Consider the following 19,064-nt stretch of genomic DNA (forward strand, 5'->3'; position numbering starts at 1 on the left):
AGCCATTTTGGACCACTTCCAGAAGCAAATTTGAACTTGACTTTGTAGAAAAAGAAATTCAGAAATTACTTTGTTTACAACTTGTCATTTTACCAGATGGACCAACCTGTTAAATCACACATTAGCTAGTTAACAAACATAGTTTCTGAAATGCAGTGTTTGAGGACTTACTGATTTGAAGGTAAATTTGGCCCCCTGACACAATTTTTGTGGTACATTTTCTTTGGTGAGGGGGTGTCACAAAGACGGTCGGAGTGGGTGGCGTCAGACCAGAAACAGGAACACAAACGACAGAGAGATGGGGTTTTGGTGAGGCTGAACGCGTGATCGCGTTCAGCATTTAATAAACAGAACAGAAAATAAAAGGTTGGAACAGACAAAAACACTGGACACGGCACTACACGCCAAAATAAATAGACAAACAAAACGGACTACACAGACAAACGGTGCACGGAGACAAACAAACACGGTGAGTGAAAACACTTAACTATTCTTCTTCTTATTATTACCTCCGTCTCCAATCCCGTTCTCCACTCACTGAACACCTAACCCTGAGTGCAAGAAATGTGCGTCTATATATACTATTGTGCTGGGATTCAATTACTAATTAATTATTCACTTGAATCCCAGCACGTGAATTAATTCTGTGCAACCCCGTGCTCACATATTACATTTAACCAGCACGTGAAGTGATTTGTGCTCTCCTCGTGCCTAAATACAAATCTACACTTTTTAAATACACGTGAAACACAGACCCGTTTATATCCCGTGTACCAATCTATACACCAACATTTACACACGCACGCATACACACAAATGCACACAGGGACGGGGCACATTGCCACATATACCCCCCCTTGTGCGCAGCACACATGGCCTCAACGGCCACCTCCCGCCTTAAAAATCCAGCAGTCCAGGACAAAGTCTCGGGCTGGGAAGGGAGGCTTCAGTGGGCCCATGGCTGGCCATGCTGTCAGCACCCCTGCCGGTAGTGGCATGGCTGACAGCATGCTGGTCCCGTCCTGCAGCGAAAAAGCTGTGGGGGCAGGTGGTCCCCCGACCTCCCCCTTCTTCATAGCCGGCAGCTCCCTCCTGTGGGGCTCCGGCCACAAGAACTCCTGCAGCGAAACTGCTGCTGGGGAAAGTGGTCTCCAGACCTCCTCCCCCTTCTTCGTGGCCGGCAGCTCCCCTTTCTGGGGCTCCGGCCACCGTACTCCCTGCGGAGGTACGGGCAGCAGAGGCAGCTCCTGCTCCTCTGCTCCGGGCGGTGGCGGAGGCAGAGGCAGCTCCAGCTCCTCTGCTCCTGGCGGTGGTGGAGGCAGAGGCAGCTCCAGCTCCTCTGCTCCTGGCGGTGGTGGAACCAGCAGGCATTCACCCTCTGCTGGTGGAGGTGGGACCAGCAGGTATTCACCCTCTGCTGGTGGAGGTGGGAGGGGCAAGCAGTCCTCCCACTGCGGTGGAGGTGGAACCAGCAGGTATTCACCCTCTGCTGGTGGAGGTGGGAGGGGCAAGCAGTCCTCCCACTGCGGTGGAGGTGGAACCAGCAGGTATTCACCCTCTGCTGGTGGAGGTGGGAGGGGCAAGCAGTCCTCCCACTGCGGTGGAGGTGGCGGAGGTAGAGGCGATGGGGCTGATGCTGGCCACTCAGATGGAGGCTGTGGCGGTGCTGGCTCCCTCTGCTGTGGCGGCTGGGCATGTGCGTGCCGTGCTGCCTTCAGCAGCATAGCTAGAGGCTGCTGGGGGACACCAGCATCCTGCCCTTCTCCCCCCAAAAAATTTTCAGGGGGTTGAGCCTGTAACTCCTCCCCTTCTGGCTCTTGGGACGGCACCAGCAGGTATTCACCCTCTGCTGGTGGAGGTGGGACCAGCAGGCATTCTCCCTCTGCTGGCAGCTTGGGTCCTACGACTGTGGAAGCCCCGACTTCCCTCTTTTTGGGCTGTGGACGCACCGACTCCTCCCTTTTGGGCTGTGGACGCACCGACTCCTCCCTTTTGGGCTGTGGACGCACCGACTCCTCCCTTTTGGGCTGTGGACGCACCGACTCCTCCCTTTTGGGCTGTGGACGTTCGGGCTACCCCCACTCAGGCGTAGGACGTTCGGGCTCCTCCCACTCAGGCGTAGGACGTTCGGGCTCCTCCCACTCAGGCGTAGGACGTTCGGGCTCCTCCCGCTTGGGCTGTGGACGCTCAGGCTCCTCCCATTTGGGCTGTGGACGCTCAGGCTCCTCCCGCTCGGGCTGTGGACGCTCAGGCTCCTCCCATTTGGGCTGTGGACGCTCAGGCTCCTCCCATTTGGGCTGTGGACGCTCAGGCTCCTCCCATTTGGGCTGTGGACGCTCAGGCTCCTCCCGCTTGGGCTGTGGACGCTCAGGCTCCTCCCGCTTGGGCTGTGGACGCTCAGGCTCCTCCCGCTTGGGCTGTGGACGCTCAGGCTCCTCCCCATAACTGCGGAAGGGACAGTGGGCGAACAGGTGATCCTGGTCGCAGAGGAGGCACCCCGGCGATGGCTTGTTACATCGCCGTGGATGCCTGGCCCTTAGGCGGCACTCCTCCTCCCTGTCCTTCACCTCTTTATCTGTCTCTGCCTCCCGCTTGGGCTGTGGAGGCAAAACCAGCAGGCATTCACCCTCTGCTGGTGGAGATGGGGACAGCAGGTTCTCCTCTGCTGGTGGTCCTGCTACCTGGGCTGCTGTTCCGTTTATCGTTGCCTCCAGGTAGCTGAGGAGAAACTCCACACCTTCCTCCAAGGTGTTTGGGGTGTGTTCCTGCTGATAAGCCTCCCATCTCTCACTGTCCATCATCCACAGGGCCCGGACGACTATGGGCAGAGACTGGGCCTCCAGCCCAGCATTCTCAAGGAACCAGCCCCGTAGTTTGATGGCATCTTCTGCCATTGACTTTTTTTTTTTTTTTTTTTCCCCAAAACAATATTTGTAATCCCTTTTTTTTTTTTTTTTTTTTTTTTTTTTTTTAATCCACAACTGCGGTTCCTGCTCTGGCCTGAGTCCTGGAGGCGCTGTCGATCCCACGCAGGACACCACGTGTCACAAAGTTCAGCATTTAATAAACAGAACAGAAAATAAAAGGTTGGAACAGACAAAAACACTGGACACGGCACTACACGCTAAAAATAAATAGACAAACAAAACGGACTACACAGACAAACGGTGCACGGAGACAAACAAACACGGTGAGTGAAAACACTTAACTATTCTTCTTCTTATTATTACCTCCGTCTCCAATCCCGTTCTCCACTCACTGAACACCTAACCCTGAGTGCAAGAAATGTGCGTCTATATATACTATTGTGCTGGGATTCAATTACTAATTAATTATTCACTTGAATCCCAGCACGTGAATTAATTCTGTGCAACCCCGTGCTCACATATTACATTTAACCAGCACGTGAAGTGATTTGTGCTCTCCTCGTGCCTAAATACAAATCTACACTTTTTAAATACACGTGAAACACAGACCCGTTTATATCCCGTGTACCAATCTATACACCAACATTTACACACGCACGCATACACACAAATGCACACAGGGACGGGGCACATTGCCACAGGGGGTCAATATGTTTTATGATTTAGAATTCAACACAACCAGAGTTTATTGAAGAACAACAAAACATTTAAACGTAAAAACAAAGTTTTCATTTAGAATTCAGTCAGTAAGAATTATGTATTTTGAAATTACCTTGATAAAAAAACTGGTAGAAACATTACATTACACAAGTCACTTTTTTTGCAGCTGTTGTGCAAAAGCTTCTTTACTAGGGCCTTCCCATAATCAGACTCCTTCCAGCGAGGTCCCTCCACTCTTATGACAGGAGGGGATTCAGTCTATTCCTGAGGGCTGTCTTCAACACATTTTGAGCCCTGAAGCCCCTCTCTAATAAGACTTGCGTGTTTTTTAAACACACATATATATATATATATATATATATATATATATATATATATATATATATATATACAGACGTGCTCAAATTTGTTGGTACCCTTACAGCTCATTGAAATAATGCTTCATTCCTCCTGAAAAGTGATGAAATTAAAAGCTGTTTTATCATGTATACTTGCATGCCTTTGGTATGTCATAGAATAAAGCAAAGAAGCTGTGAAAAGAGATGAATTATTGCTTATTCTCCAAAGATATTCTAAAATGGCCTGGACACATTTGTTGGTACCCCTTAGAAAAGATAATAAATAATTGGATTATAGAGATATTTCAAACTAATTAGTTTCTTTAATTAGTATCACACATGTCTCCAATCTTGTAATCAGTCATTCAGCCTATTTAAATGGAGAAAAGTAGTCACTGTGCTGTTTGGTATCATTGTGTGCACCACACTGAACATGGACCAGAGAAAGCAAAGGAGAGAGTTGTCTGAGGAGATCAGAAAGAAAATAATAGACAAGCATGGTAAAGGTAAAGGCTACAAGACCATCTCCAAGCAGCTTGATGTTCCTGTGACAACAGTTGCAAATATTATCAAGAAGTTTAAGGTCCATGAAACTGTAGCCAACCTCCCTGGGCGCGGCTGCAAGAGGAAAACCGACCCCAGATTGAACAGAAGGATAGTGCGAATGGTAGAAAAAGAACCAAGGATAACTGCCAAAGAGATACAAGCTGAACTCCAAGGTGAAGGTACGTCAGTTTCTGATCGCACCATCCGTCGCTTTTTGAGCGAAAGTGGGCTCCATGGAAGAAGACCCAGGAGGACTCCACTTTTGACAGAAAAACATAAAAAAGCCAGACCGGAATTTGCTAAAATGCATATTGACAAGCCACAATCCTTCTGGGAGAATGTCCTTTGGACAGATGAGTCAAAACTGGAGCTTTTTGGCAAGTCACATCAGCTCTATGTTCACAGACGAAAAAATGAAGCTTTCAAAGAAAAGAACACCATACCTACAGTGGAACATGGAGGCTCGGTTATGTTTTGGGGCTGCTTTGCTGCGCCTGGCACAGGGTGCCTTGAATCTGTGCAGGGCACAATGAAATCTCAAGACTATCAAGGCATTCTGGAGCGAAACGTACTGCCCAGTGTCAGAAAGCTTTGTCTCAGTCGCAGGTCATGTGTCCTCCAACAGGATAATAACCCAAAACACACAGCTAAAAGCACCCAAGAATGGATAAGAACAAAACATTGGACTATTCTGAAGTGGCCTTCTATGAGTCCTGATCTGAATCCTATCGACCATCTATGGAAAGAGCTGAAACTTGCAGTCTGGAGAAGGCACCCATCAAACCTGAGACAGCTGGAGCAGTTTGCTCAGGAAGAGTGGGCCAAACTACCTGTTAACAGTTGCAGAAGTCTCATTGAGAGCTACAGAAAACGTTTGATTGCAGTGATTGCCTCTAAAGGTTGTGCAACAAAATATTAGGTTAGCGGTCCCATCATTTTTGTCCATGCCATTTTCATTTGTTTTATTATTTACAATATTATGTTGAATAAAAAATCAAAAGCAAAGTCTGATTTCTATTAAATATGGAATAAACAATGGTGGATGCCAATTACTTTTGTCAGTTTCAAGTTATTTCAGAGAAAATTGTGCATTCTTCGTTTTTTGTGGAGGGGTACCAACAAATTTGAGCACGTCTGTATATATATATATATATATATATATATATATATATATATATATATATATATATATTTCCAAATTACATTATAAACCCAAGGAAGTAAAATAAATAAAAACAAGGATATAATGCTCCAGAAAGATTAAAAATCAAAATTACAATGCAATCTGTATTGATAATATGTAAAGTAACATTATTAGAAAAAGAACTGGCGTTAGCTAAAATAAATAAAGAAATAAAATGGCACGCATCATAGCCTGAAAAATTAAATATTGATGTACATTATTAATACATTTACAATCAAGCACGTTTTATAGAACATATCAAAGTAAGCATGAAGTTTAAAAAATGTTATGGCTTTTAGTGTACTTTAACAGCAATGTGAGAGGGGAGGGATTTGGACTGACCGTCAGGTGCATGCGGGAGCCTGTAGGGGGGTTGTATTCTCCGTGTATTCCCATGCTGTCAGGCAATGTGTTATGACGGGACTCATCTGTGAGGAAATCGGCTGACGTTCTGTCATTGGCTGGGGGGTGGGACTACACGGGGTGAATGAATTAATAAAAAGGCGCTGTTTTGTATCCTCTCTGGCTCATGCAGGAAACATAGTGGAGCGTGACTTCACGGCCGAATCCGGAACAATCAGAGGCTCTGGAGCAGCGACTCAGAGAGACGGAGTGGCACTTCAGCACAAGGCTTACAGACTCGGGGTGCAAGCAAGGCACACAGGTTTATTTATTGGGATATTATTTGTGACCCAGGACAGCGAAATCAGTCACTTGGTCAAAAATGTCAAAAACTGTTTTATTGTGGCAATGGATTGGGCATATAATAAGCTTTAAAATAATACCAAACTTATTGATATATCTCAAATGGGGCCCGAGATATGACATTTTGAAATCAGCAAAGTCAGAAGACGCCATTTTGAGAAAATTAAGTTGAAACATGGGACACCTACTTTCCAGCTATTTTCTTAGCAACCATTATGTTAGAATTCTGACACATACACCAAATGTTCACCAATAACTCCTCATACCTTTCTGCAAAATATGACAAAGAAATTATATGATACAAATATTTGTTTTTCATTTATTGAAACATAGAAAAATTCATTTTTTTTTTTTTACAATTCATAGCGATTTTTTTTTTTTAAACAAAAATGTAAATGCTTTTAAATTAAAAGTGCTGAACTATTTACATTTACTATTTACATTTCACTTGGTATTTGCATATTCTGAAATACATATCTTGGACTACCTTACCTCAGTTAACATTAGCTAGTCCAGGATTAGTGCTAATCGGTATGTGAAACCAGCCATTTAAGAGTTAAAAATCATTAAAAAGCTCTGATTAGGCAAATTAATTATTGCAGCATGCGCGTAAGCAGCCTGACATCTGTTGCTTGCCTGCCTCCTGACTTCTTGTACCGAGGTACCAAACCAAATTGTTTGTAATGCTTCAGCAGTGCTGTCAGCTTATCCTGGCTGATGCTGAAAAAGATTAATACAAATCATTTTCATAGTAAATTAAATTCAGAATTTTTTTCAGAAAGTTTTCAATGGCAAAGTGTTTACCAGTGTAGAAACTTAAACGCTTCTCTGCAAACACGATGGCCCTGTATGTAGTAGGTTGTTCTTTGGTTTTTTCTAGGTATCTGTTCTTTTCTTTTTGAGTTTGTAGTTAGCTTGTCATTGCTGATAGTGGCGCTGATTTTTCCTAAGAGAATCAGATCCTTCTCGTAGTCTGGCAAATAACCCATTGATGTCCTCAGGTCAAGTATATATTCATCAGAAAATACCTTAACACAGGGTTTCCCGTCATTCAGTTTGAAGCTGTATTTAGATGACTTATTTACACAGCTGTAATTATGTATTTTTTGCAACTCGGTTCTAGTATTGTTATCAATAACAATGTCAGCGACATGATTCTCCATCACCACAGCTACTTCATCAATGACAGCCGTGTCGTCATCACTATCGGCACTGAAACGATCACTTTCGCTTATGCTGTCAACATTATCAGGGTCATCTACATCACCACTCTCACTGTCAGACTCAGACGAGCACGTACCACCACAAAAATATTCCGAAACCAGCTGCATCCACTGTCTGTCAGTCGCAGCAGATTCCATGTCGCTGGATCATAAAATGTTAACAGAATTTGCAACATCCTGTTCTTTTGATAAAGACATAATTCGCCTATGATTTTTTTTATATTTTTTTATTTTTTATTTTTTATTTATTTTATTTATTTTTTGCCGGGGTTTAATATCACAAGTTCTCTGCGTTCACAGCCACAGCAATGCCGCTGTCCCAGAAGTCAAAGCGCGTGGAGGCATTCAGCCAATCGGTGGATACTACAGGAAGCCAAATGACGTCACGCATAGCAACAAGCAGAACTGTTTACACTGCAACCACTTCTTAAAACCGTTTTCATTGGCTAAATAAGATGTCAGTCTATTAGTGACCTACATAGCGGGAAAGAGGGAAACTACAGTAATCTGGCTGCTGTGTAAAATCTACATATGCGACTTCTGACTGATTTTGCTGTCCCGGGTCACATTTTAGTTAGCGAGTTTAGCGGGACTGAGCCGTCCCACAGTATACGAGAGGATGCAGAGCAGTGCCTGTTCCTCGGGGCTCCCACCGCTAGAGGGAGCAACGAGCCGCGGAAAAACCTGCACACTTTATTTTGTAGTTTTCCTTAAAGTATTTTGTTTTCCTTTTTCCTTTCGCCTTTTTACTTATTATTCTTTTGGATTACACACCTGTGTGTTGTATGAAGACGGGGCACAATACCATTGTTGGTAGAGTGTCCCGGACTGTAACAAAACACCTGCCAGCTGAGCGCAAACTAATAAATCTGGGCGCCTGTGCCGGCATTTCATATTTGAACTTTGTGTCTGTCTTGTGTCTTCCCACACCCTACTACAGGCAAGTATACACTTCAAACTAAACAACAAGTACGCATTTCTCACATTCTCTCGCTCTGTCACTGAATCTCTTACTATCCTGTTCTCTTTCCAGTTCAAAACGAATCGATCGCATCTTGACAGTTCAGCATAACTAATCAGGTAGGCGCGACTATGTTCTGGTCTAGCAAACAGATGCGTTTACAGTATGTCATGCTGTGTTTCAGTGCCCAGTGGAGCATTTTCGTCAGTGTGGTATCGGCGTCATTCACAAGAACAGCATTTTTTTCCCAGGTAGATGTCCTGTAGTTTTGACACCCGATGGTGAATGTTTTTCTGCAACCATTCACATTGAACATGGTGCTTGCAGTAATCTCAACACAAGCCATGTTACTGCTTATTGGATCTAAGAGAGTCCCATGCAGCTTGGATGTCGTAAATAGCAGTGCTCCTGTGTCATAAACTGGCCGCATTTTGATAGATGGAGCTTGATGATCTGAAAATAGTTCTACTTTTAGATCAGTGATGGAGCTTCAAACGTGTCGGGATTCACTCCGTTTTTGCACTTTGCACACACTGAGTCGGACACCAGACAGAACCCATACCTATTTATTTTTTTTTGCATTTCTACACGAATCGTAGGAATGAACCTGGGAGAGGCCATTTTGACAAAATTCCGTCTACAGAAAGAAAGACGTTATAGAAGAGGAGTAATTATTTGGAGAAGTTAAATAATAGTAAACTTTAAAAAACACATTCACCGTTAGGTTATGATTCGAATGTGCATGCTGAATGTGCGAAAGTTTATTGATTGAGGGCAACTTACATACAGAGTGAGTTGTAAACAAGGGAGCAGAAGGGTTATTACCAGATAAACTGCAGTGATCATTTCTTCCTGTATTATGGCATGTTGCCAATAAATATCGCTTGTTAGGGGACCTTTCAGCCGTGCGTATCTGCAACTAGCATTGTAATGAAGGACAGCTGACACCCAACGGGCCAGATGGAAGGCTCCCACGGGCCGGTTGTGGCCCCCGGGCCACCAATTGAAGAACACTAGTTTAGACCAACATTTATAAGAGATTGTTATCAATGTATTTTTATATAAAAGTAGTAAGCAATAAAACTAAGATGTAAATCTTGCAGGACTTTCCATCATAGCAGGATATTTAAGCTACACAGATAGTGATAAAAAGCTAACAAAACTGTATATATTTCTCACTGTTTCCTCTTGTAGCTGGACCACAGTATTTTGTATTTACTAGCAGGCAGGCAGTCTGTAGGCCAATGGTTACAGATTATGTTGGCTTTCTCTTTCAGTAAGTCCAGGGATTTGTTACCACTTCATCATTTGTTCCAGTAAGTCTGTCTTTTAACACGGAGGCAGCCAGAGCAACAAGCTGCTTACACATGAGAGGAGGAGGAGGAGGCAGCCGGAGCCAGGCAGGACCTCCATGCTGAATCGTCTCTAACACTGATCCTCAATACTTTATGGTATTTTACCACCTTCACATTTTCCTGGGATTCATTAAAAAAAAAAAAAAAAAACCTCAGTGCAAGAAAATCTTTATTTCTCATTTAACACAGAGAAAATGATCTTTCATGGTTTATCCTGGCATTGGATTGACAGGCTTCTTATTTATAGCTGGCTGTATAAGTGGAGCCTGCATTGAACTGTGTGCACCTATAGATTCATTAAAGATGAAGCCTGCTTTGACAGCTAAGTCAAAGCTGTTATACAATATTTGCTTTCTTGCATTATGCAGTGACGCCAAATATTCATGTGAATATATCACATTTGCTGGCATCTTATTTTAAAATTTCAATCCGCGAATGTGAACTTGAAAACCCGTTAAGCTGCTGTCATGGCAATCACACGTCCCTCGCCCACTCAGAGAATCCAACAGCTTCAACAAGAGTATCGACAGCCCTGCCTAGCAAACCAGATCTTTATGCCACAGTACAAGTACACTATATGTTGAGGTATTTTGCTTTTTTTTTGTTTTTTTTCTCCCAGTAGTTTCCATTATCAATTTGGCCACATTATCACTGATGCGCTGTGCACTGAAACAGGTGAAGCATTATCACAGAAGTGCAGTGCACTGAAACAGGTGAAGCATTATCACGGAAGTGCTGTGAGACTGCTCAGCTGCCTGAGGTGTATCTTCAAAAGCATTTATTATTATTATTATTATTATTATTATTATTATTATTATTATTATTATTATTATTTGTTTATTTAGCAGATGCCTTTATCCAAGGCGACTTACAGAGACTAGGGTGTGTGAACTATGCATCAGCTGCAGAGTCACTTACAATTACGTCTCACCCGAAAGACGGAGCACAAGGAGGTTGAGTGACTTGCTCAGGGTCACGCAATGAGTCAGTGGCTGAGGTGGGATTTGAACCGGGTACCTCCTGGTTAAAAGCCCTTTTTAACCACTGGACCACACAGTCTCCTTATTTATGCTGGATTAGTTAGTAAACGTGCCAATTAATGATCTCAGCAGATACAAAAATAGAACACACACAAGAGGGTATTAAACAGGAAAATACAGTAACCCTTTAATGCAGTAGCGCTTTAATGCTGGTTTCTGCTTAAGGAAGCATTAAGAATGTGCTTAGGTCCTTCTCTTTTTTTTTTTTTTTTTTTTTTAAAAGTACATTATGTACCCTGGAGTAGTGCCTGGGCTATCAATATAAAATCATTAAAAGGATGAATAGGCCAGTACTCTACTGTACTAAAATTTGAATCTGGCAACACAGCAGCTCAACACACACACACTTTGTGACGTTATTGATTGAATGTGGCAACTGTTTATTCTCAAATATTCTTCGACCCGTTTGCCACCGTCTTTTGAAGTACTCTCCGCCATCTTTCTAGATTTTTTTTCTCACGCACTGCTTTTTCCTACAGCACGTGGGTAGACTAGATTAATCGATCAATGATTTTTTTATAATCGATTAACACCCACAGGCATGATTAATCGATTAAACCCCCTAATTATATATATACAGTGACTTGCAAAAGTATTCAGACCCCTGACCAATTCTCTCATATTACTGAATTACAAATGGTACATGGAAATTTCGTTCTGTTTCATATTTTATTTTAAAACACTGAAACTCAAAATCAATTATTGTAAGGTGACATTGGTTTTATGTTGGAAAATATTTTTAAGAAAAATAAAAAACTGAAATATCTTGCTTGCATAAGTATTCAACCCCTGTGCTGTGGAAGCTCCCAGTTTACACTGATGAAAGAAATTGCCCTAACGAGGACACAATTGCCTTACCATTGGCCTCCACCTGTGAACCATTAAAGTTGCTGTCACAGTTTCTGGATAAAAACCCCACTGTTGAAGGATCATTGGTCAGGCTGTGAATCTGAAGGAAAATGAAGACCAAAGAGCATTCCACAGAAGTTAGAGATAAAGTAATACAAATGCATAGATTAGTGAAAGGGTACAAAATAATATCCAAGTGTTTGGATATCCCAGTGAGCACAGTTGGATTATTCAAAGAGGAGGTTAAATGTCTAAGAGACACAAATGGCAAAATCATAGATGAAGAAAAAAAAATAGCAAATATATTAAATGATTACTTTTCACAGGTTTTTACAAAGGAGGACACAGACAACATGCCCCACATGTCGACCTGTTCCTATCTAATTTTAAATAACTTTAGCATAACAGAGGCAGAAGTGTTAAAGGGACTAGGAGCTCTTAAAATTAACAAATCCCCTGGGCCAGATGAGATCCTCCCAATAGTACTCAAAGAAATGAAAGAAGTTATTTACAAACCGCTAACCAAGATCATGCAACAGTCTCTTGACACAGGGGTTGTACCGACAGACTGGAAAATAGCAAGCGTAATACCAATCCACAAAAAGGGAGACAAAACCGAACCAGGTAACTACAGACCAATAAGCCTGACTTCTATTATATGTAAACTTATGGAAACTATAATAAGATCCAAAATGGAAAATTACCTATATGGTAACAATATCCTGGGAGACAGTCAGCATGGTTTTAGGAAAGGGAGATCGTGTCTAACTAACCTACTTGACTTTTTTGAGGATGCAACATTGAAAATGGATCATTGCAAAGCATATGACATGGTTTATTTAGATTTCCAGAAAGCTTTTGACAAAGTCCCGCATAAAAGATTAATTCTCAAACTGAACGCAGTAGGGATTCAAGGAAATGCATGCACACGGATTAGGGAGTGGTTAACATGTAGAAAACAGAAAGTACTGATTAGAGGAGAAACCTCAAAATGGAGTGAGGTAACCAGTGGTGTACCACAGGGATCAGTATTAGGTCTTCTGCTATTCCTAATCTACATTAATGATTTAGATTCTGGTATAGTAAGCAAACTCGTTAAATTTGCAGACGACACAAAAATAGGAGGAGTGGCAAACACTGTTGAAGCAGCAAAGGTCATTCAAAATGATCTACACAGCATTCAGAACTGGGCAGACACATGGCAAATGAAATTTAATAGAGAAAAGTGTAAAGTATTGCATGCAGGCAATAAAAATGTGCATTATAAATATCATATGGGAGATACTGAAATTGAAGAGAACTATGAAAAAGACCTAGGAGTTTATGTTGACTCAGAAATGTCTTCCTCTAGACAATGTGGGGAAGCTATAAAAAAGGCCAACAAGATGCTTGGATATATTGTGAGAAGTGTTGAATTTAAATCAAGGGAAATAATGTTAAAACTCTACAATGCATTAGTAAGACCTCACGTAGAATATTGTGTTCAGTTCTGGTCACCTCGTTACAAAAAGGATATTGCTGCTCTAGAAAGAGTGCAAAGAACAGCAACCAGAATTATCCCGGGTTTAAAAGGCATGTCGTATGCAGACAGGCTAAAAGAATTGAATCTATTCAGTCTTGAACAAAGAAGACTACGCGGCGATCTGATTCAAACATTCAAAATCCTAAAAGGTATGGACAATGTCGAGCCAGGGGACTACTTTGACCTGAAAAAAGAAACAAGGACCAGGGGTCACAAATGGAGATTAGATAAAGGGGCATTCAGAACAGAAAATAGGAGGCACTTTTTTACACAGAGAATTGTGAGGGTCTGGAACCAACTCCCCAGTAATGTTGTTGAAGCTGACACGCTGGGATCCTTCAAGAAGCTGCTTGATGAGATTCTGGGATCAATAAGCTACTAACAACCAAACGAGCAAGATGGGCTGAACGGCCTCCTCTCGTTTGTAAACTTTCTTATGTTCTTATGTTCTTAATAATCAGGAAGTGGAAGCTGCATCACACCACCCAGGCACTGCCAAGAAAAGGCCGTCCCTTAAAACTCAGCGCTCAAACAAGAAGGAGACTTGTGAGAGAAGCCACAGAGAGGCCAACAATCACTTTGAAGGAGCTACAGAGTTCAGTGGCTGAGAGTGGAGTAATGGTGCACCAGTCAACCATATCAAGAGCTCTGCATAACACTGGCCTGTATGGGAGGGTGGCAAGAAAGAAGCCGTAACTCAAAAAGTACCATCTGAAAGCACGTCTGGAGTTTGCCAGAAAGCATGAGAGTGACCCAGCTGCGATGTGGGAAAAGGTTTAGTGGTCAGATGAGACCAAGATAGAGCTTTTTGGCCAAAACTCAAAGCACTATGTGTGGCGCAAACACTGCCCATGCCTCAAGACACACCATCCCTACAGTGAAGTATGGTGGTGGCAGCATTGTGCTGTGGGGATGCTTCTCATCAGCAGGGACTGGGCATCTTGTTAAAATTGAAGGAAGAATGTTTGGAGCAAACACAATCTGCCAAGAAGAATGGGCCAAAATCACTCCGACACTGTGTGCAAAACTGGTACATACTTACCCCAAAAGACTTAAAGCTGTTATTGCAGCGAAAGGTGGCTCTACCAAATATTAATGTGTGGGGGTTTGTGGCAGGACAAAGTTGTCCTGCCCCTTTAATGGAAGGGGTCACGTGATGGGCGACCATTCTGGCTCTGGAGTGGAGCTACAGACCAGAGCTGGAATGGCTGCCAATTAAACACATGATCCCAATCACCAAATTGGGGGATTATATTACACTATGTAACACAATTTTTGTTCCTGGGTAGTAAGTGTTATTTCCTAATTGCTTATGCCTCAAAAGTATAGAAAATGGCTATTATTCCCCACAAACTTTGCTTTTGTGACCAGGACAGTGATATTTTGAAATTTACCTATTTCCAATGAGAAAACGGGCGAATTTGTGTCTTTTCGTTCACATAAAGTCAGAAAAAAACAACATATGAATCCAAATTAACATGTATTTATACTAAAGTAATACAAAAATGACTACAAAAGATTTAGAAGTGAGTAGTTTTTCGAGATTAACGATTGTACTGTAAATCACTTTCACGAATCAGCCCCCAAATGTAGTCTCCCATCATGTTCTCGTTATACTGTCCTTGGTAGCGGAGTTCAAAGTCCAGTATATCCTGGTGGAAGCGCTCGCCTTGCTCCTCCGAGTACGCTCCCATGTTCTCCTTGAATTTATCAAGATGAGCATCAAGGATATGGACTTTGAGGGACATCCTACAGCCCATTGTGCCGTAGTTCTTCACCAGAGTCTCAACCAGCTCCACATAGTTTTTCGGCCTTGTGATTGCCCAGGAAGCCCCGAACCACTGCGACAAAGCTGTTCCAAGCCGCTTTCTCCTTACTAGTGAGCTTCTTGGGGAATTCATTGCACTCCAGGATCTTCTTTATCTGTGGTCCGACGAAGACACCGGCTTTGACCTTTGCCTCAGACAGCTTAGGGAAGAAGTCTTGAAGGTACTTGAAGGCTGCCGACTCCTTATCTAGAGCTCTGACAAATTGTTTCATAAGGCCCAATTTGATGTGCAGTGGTGGCATCAGCACCTTCCGGGGGTCCACCAGTGGCTCCCACTTGACGTTGTTCCTCCCCACAGAGAACTCGGTCCGCTGTGGCCAGTCCCGCCTGTGGTAGTGCGCCTTGGTGTCCCTGCTGTCCCAAAGGGAAACTTGGTAAAACCGCCTTGGAGACCCATCAGGAATGCCACCATTTTGAAGTCTCCTATGACCTTGATGCCATCTCAGAAAAATGCAGATATGTATCCACTTAGGCAGCTGGAACTAAACTGAACTGGTGGGCTTAAGGCCCCTGTATTTATACTACTATTTATATTACTGGAAAGTTCTAGAAAGTTCTAGAAGTTACTCCAAGTTTACTCAGCACTGAATCTATCTGGAATGTTCTGGAAAATAGGTAAATTTCAAAATATCACTGTCCTGGTCACAAAAGCAAAGTTTGTGGGGAATGATTGCCATTTTCTATACTTTTGAGGCATAAGCAATTAGGAAATAACACTTACTACCCAGGAACCAAAAAAAAAAAATTGTTACACTGTGATTATTAATTGTTTAATTGGCCCAGCTGGCCAATGTAAAGCTGGCCATGCTGCAGCACGGGGGAGAGGGAGGAGAACAAAGGAGAAACACTGAAGTGCTGGGGCCTGTGTGTTTGCTGGTTTTCATGACTGAGTTTTGTATATTTAGTTTAAGATATTTCTGTTTTGTTTAAATCTTTGTTTTGGCCATTGTGCCGTTTATTTTGCCGTGTGGCATTTCTTTGTTTCATTTATGTTTTGGTTTATTAAAAATAAACCCCCATTTCTAAAATACTCTGCCTCTGAGTCTTGAGAACGCCAGTATCCTGTGCCATCCTGTCACAGGGTTGAATACTTATGCAAGCAAGATATTTCAGTTTTTTATTTTTCTTAAAAATATTTCCCAAAATAAAACCAATGTCACCTTACAATAATTGATTTTGAGTTTCAGTGTTTTAAAATAAAATATCAAACAGAACGAAATTTCGATGTACCATTTGTAATTCAGTAATATGAGAGAATTGGTCAGGGGTCTGAATACTTTTGCAAGGCACTGTATGTATATATATATATATATATATATATATATATATATATATATATATATATATATATATACACACACGCGCACGCGCACACACATATACATACAGAGTATAGGCACATCCTCCTAGTTGAGATTATACAGTAAAACTACATGTATTTTCCCCCTGTTTAACAGGTAGAACACAAAGAGCAGGATATACCCCTGGGCCCTCAGGAGTTTGGTACCATCGCCCTGAAACTCCACGACAGAGTTGGGCAGAAACTGTCTCCTTTGAGGTGCAACAACGTCAAGCCAGCAACCAACACCGCTTACAGGCTGCTTCTCCGAGAAACAACAAAACAAAAGACCCTCCCTGTGCATGCAGGAGGGACCGAGGCTTCACAGGTGATCAAGGAGCTGAAGGAAATGGAGTCTGATTTACTGTCTGAACTGACAAAACTACGAAGCGACTGCAAAGACGAGATGCTGGAAATGATGGCAGGGGTAGATGGAATGATTTGTATACCTCCCTTGAAGAGATGATGCTGGGGGTGGATAATGAAGAGCAGTAAGTATATGGAGATATGGGAGTGTTGCTATGGAGAGACTGCCTGATAAAAGATGCATTTTACACCCTTGTTCACCTACTCTGCAGACAGGCCATGAAAGAAAACAGCAGTCCATCCCTTCACATACCGACCAGCTGTGCCTGGGCTGTTTGGTTTGTTTGATTTTGTGATTATGAATGTAAATGCAATACATTTTACATAAATTATAAATAGTTTTTACTTGTGTACAATGATAACATATTTGTATTAATCCTGCATATCTTGACACTGACCAATGCCTCCATAAACCCAGATTCTACTACTCTCAATAACAATAAGTTTAATCAAAACTGATTAAGTGGTTTTCTGGATAAATTAATATAGTGTGACAGACATGGTTATATGCAGCCAAACGAGCCCCCTCTGTGGTCGTTTGGATGTGTTTCATTGTGAACAATATTTGGGTAATCACTGCCCCAAAGGTGCTAAGTCATTGCTAGAACAAAGAGATGTACCCAGCTCATGCTAAACATCCTCATTCCTGCTGGTTTGATGTTAACTCTCATAATATATGTAACAGTGGTTGCATGCAGTTAGCAGTTTGAAGACTGTTCTGTATTGTCTATACCTTTTAGGATTTTGAATGTTTGAATTCATTTGATCTTCAGGTTATCGTTAGTTATTCTGCTCCACATAGTTTTTCAGAGGAAATCGCCTCTAATCAGCTGTCTCTTTTTTGCTTCTGTTTCTTCAGATTGTTCCATTATCAATGTGTACTTCATCCCCTGTTGCTCAGAAGCATCCCCAGGCTTGGAGCTGAACAGCATGCATTGTTGAAATAAGCCTACCTTACTGCTGGATTCATCAGAATACATACTGAGTTGGTTTTGTGTTTCCTCACCAAGTGATTATTTTTCCTCTATGCATTATTTCACATTTTTTTTTATGCAAAATTCAGTACTATTAAAAAATAACAAGATATGGGATCCTGTTCTGCCTTCAAATAGAAAATAACACTTTTAGAAAAAAATAAAAAGGATGGTACAAAAAACCTACAACTGTTTGTTCATCCAAAGCGAATGTCCCCACAGATCCCTGTATCCTCCAGTGCTGTTGCACTCAGTTAAATAGTTATCATTAATGTTATTCAGCATAACATATTGGGAGTATCTGCCTTTATGTGAAGCTTACAGTATATTTTTTTAATGTATTTTGAGAACATTACTCTAAATTGGTTATTAAAAATACTTTACTATGAACAGAACATCTCATTTGCTTACTTAATGTAGGCTTGAAATGCCACATGTCCATTTAAAGTTCAATTATTCATTGCCATTTCTTTTTCTATTCAATGGCAAAAACTTTGTTAAAGTAACGTTAAGGTTTGTTTGCAAATGTCCAAAAGGTTAGGAAATTGCAAGTTAAGGTAGCCACGCAACCTTAACTCTGCACCCTTATGTGTATGTTTCCTGTCACACTTGACATCACATATGACATCATCAATGACATGGGCAATGACATCACTAAGCACATGACAAATTCTCCCCGAAGACTGGCCATACGGAAGTCATTGTGATTCGTAACATGTTCAGTAACTGCATTATCTTTGCTGTCGAAATGTGCTTTAACCAACAACAGATTTCCATGTACTCAGAAATGTGTAATTCATGTTGAGGTATGTAGTGATGAGTATTTGATGTTTGGAAAGGAGTACCTGAAAATGGATGGGACATGCAATATGTGAAACCCTACATGTAAGATAACACTCTCCATTAAATTTCACTCAGAAGATGCCAGTGAAATAGAAAAGGAATGTTCTGTAGTACTGTACTGAACTTTGCGACCTTTTGCCACATTTCAGGCTTCAAACATAAAGATATGAAACTGTAATTTTTTGTGAAGAATCAACAACAAGTGGGACACAATCATGAAGTGGAACGAAATTTATTGGATATTTCAAACTTTTTTAACAAATAAAAAACTGAAAAATTGGGCGTGCAAAATTATTCAGCCCCTTTACTTTCAGTGCAGCAAACTCTCTCCAGAAGTTCAGTGAGGATCTCTGAATGATCCAATGTTGACCTAAATGACTAATGATGATAAATAGAATCCACCTG

At 41.9% G+C, this 19,064-nt stretch overlaps 1 long non-coding RNA gene across 1 annotated transcript; it reads left to right on the top strand.

The window, feature by feature from the left end:
• The first annotated feature begins 3,000 nt into the window (after window positions 1-3,000).
• Window positions 3,001-18,813, top strand: LOC131698628 (uncharacterized). Its single transcript, XR_009307673.1, has 5 exons — window positions 3,001-3,190; window positions 6,190-6,318; window positions 9,821-9,994; window positions 16,595-16,967; window positions 17,702-18,813. It is a non-coding gene; the product is annotated as an uncharacterized LOC131698628 (long non-coding RNA).
• Window positions 18,814-19,064: the final 251 nt, after the last annotated feature.

The sequence above is a fragment of the Acipenser ruthenus genome, chromosome 18 (assembly GCF_902713425.1).
Source record: "Acipenser ruthenus chromosome 18, fAciRut3.2 maternal haplotype, whole genome shotgun sequence".
Lineage (NCBI taxonomy): Eukaryota > Metazoa > Chordata > Actinopteri > Acipenseriformes > Acipenseridae > Acipenser > Acipenser ruthenus.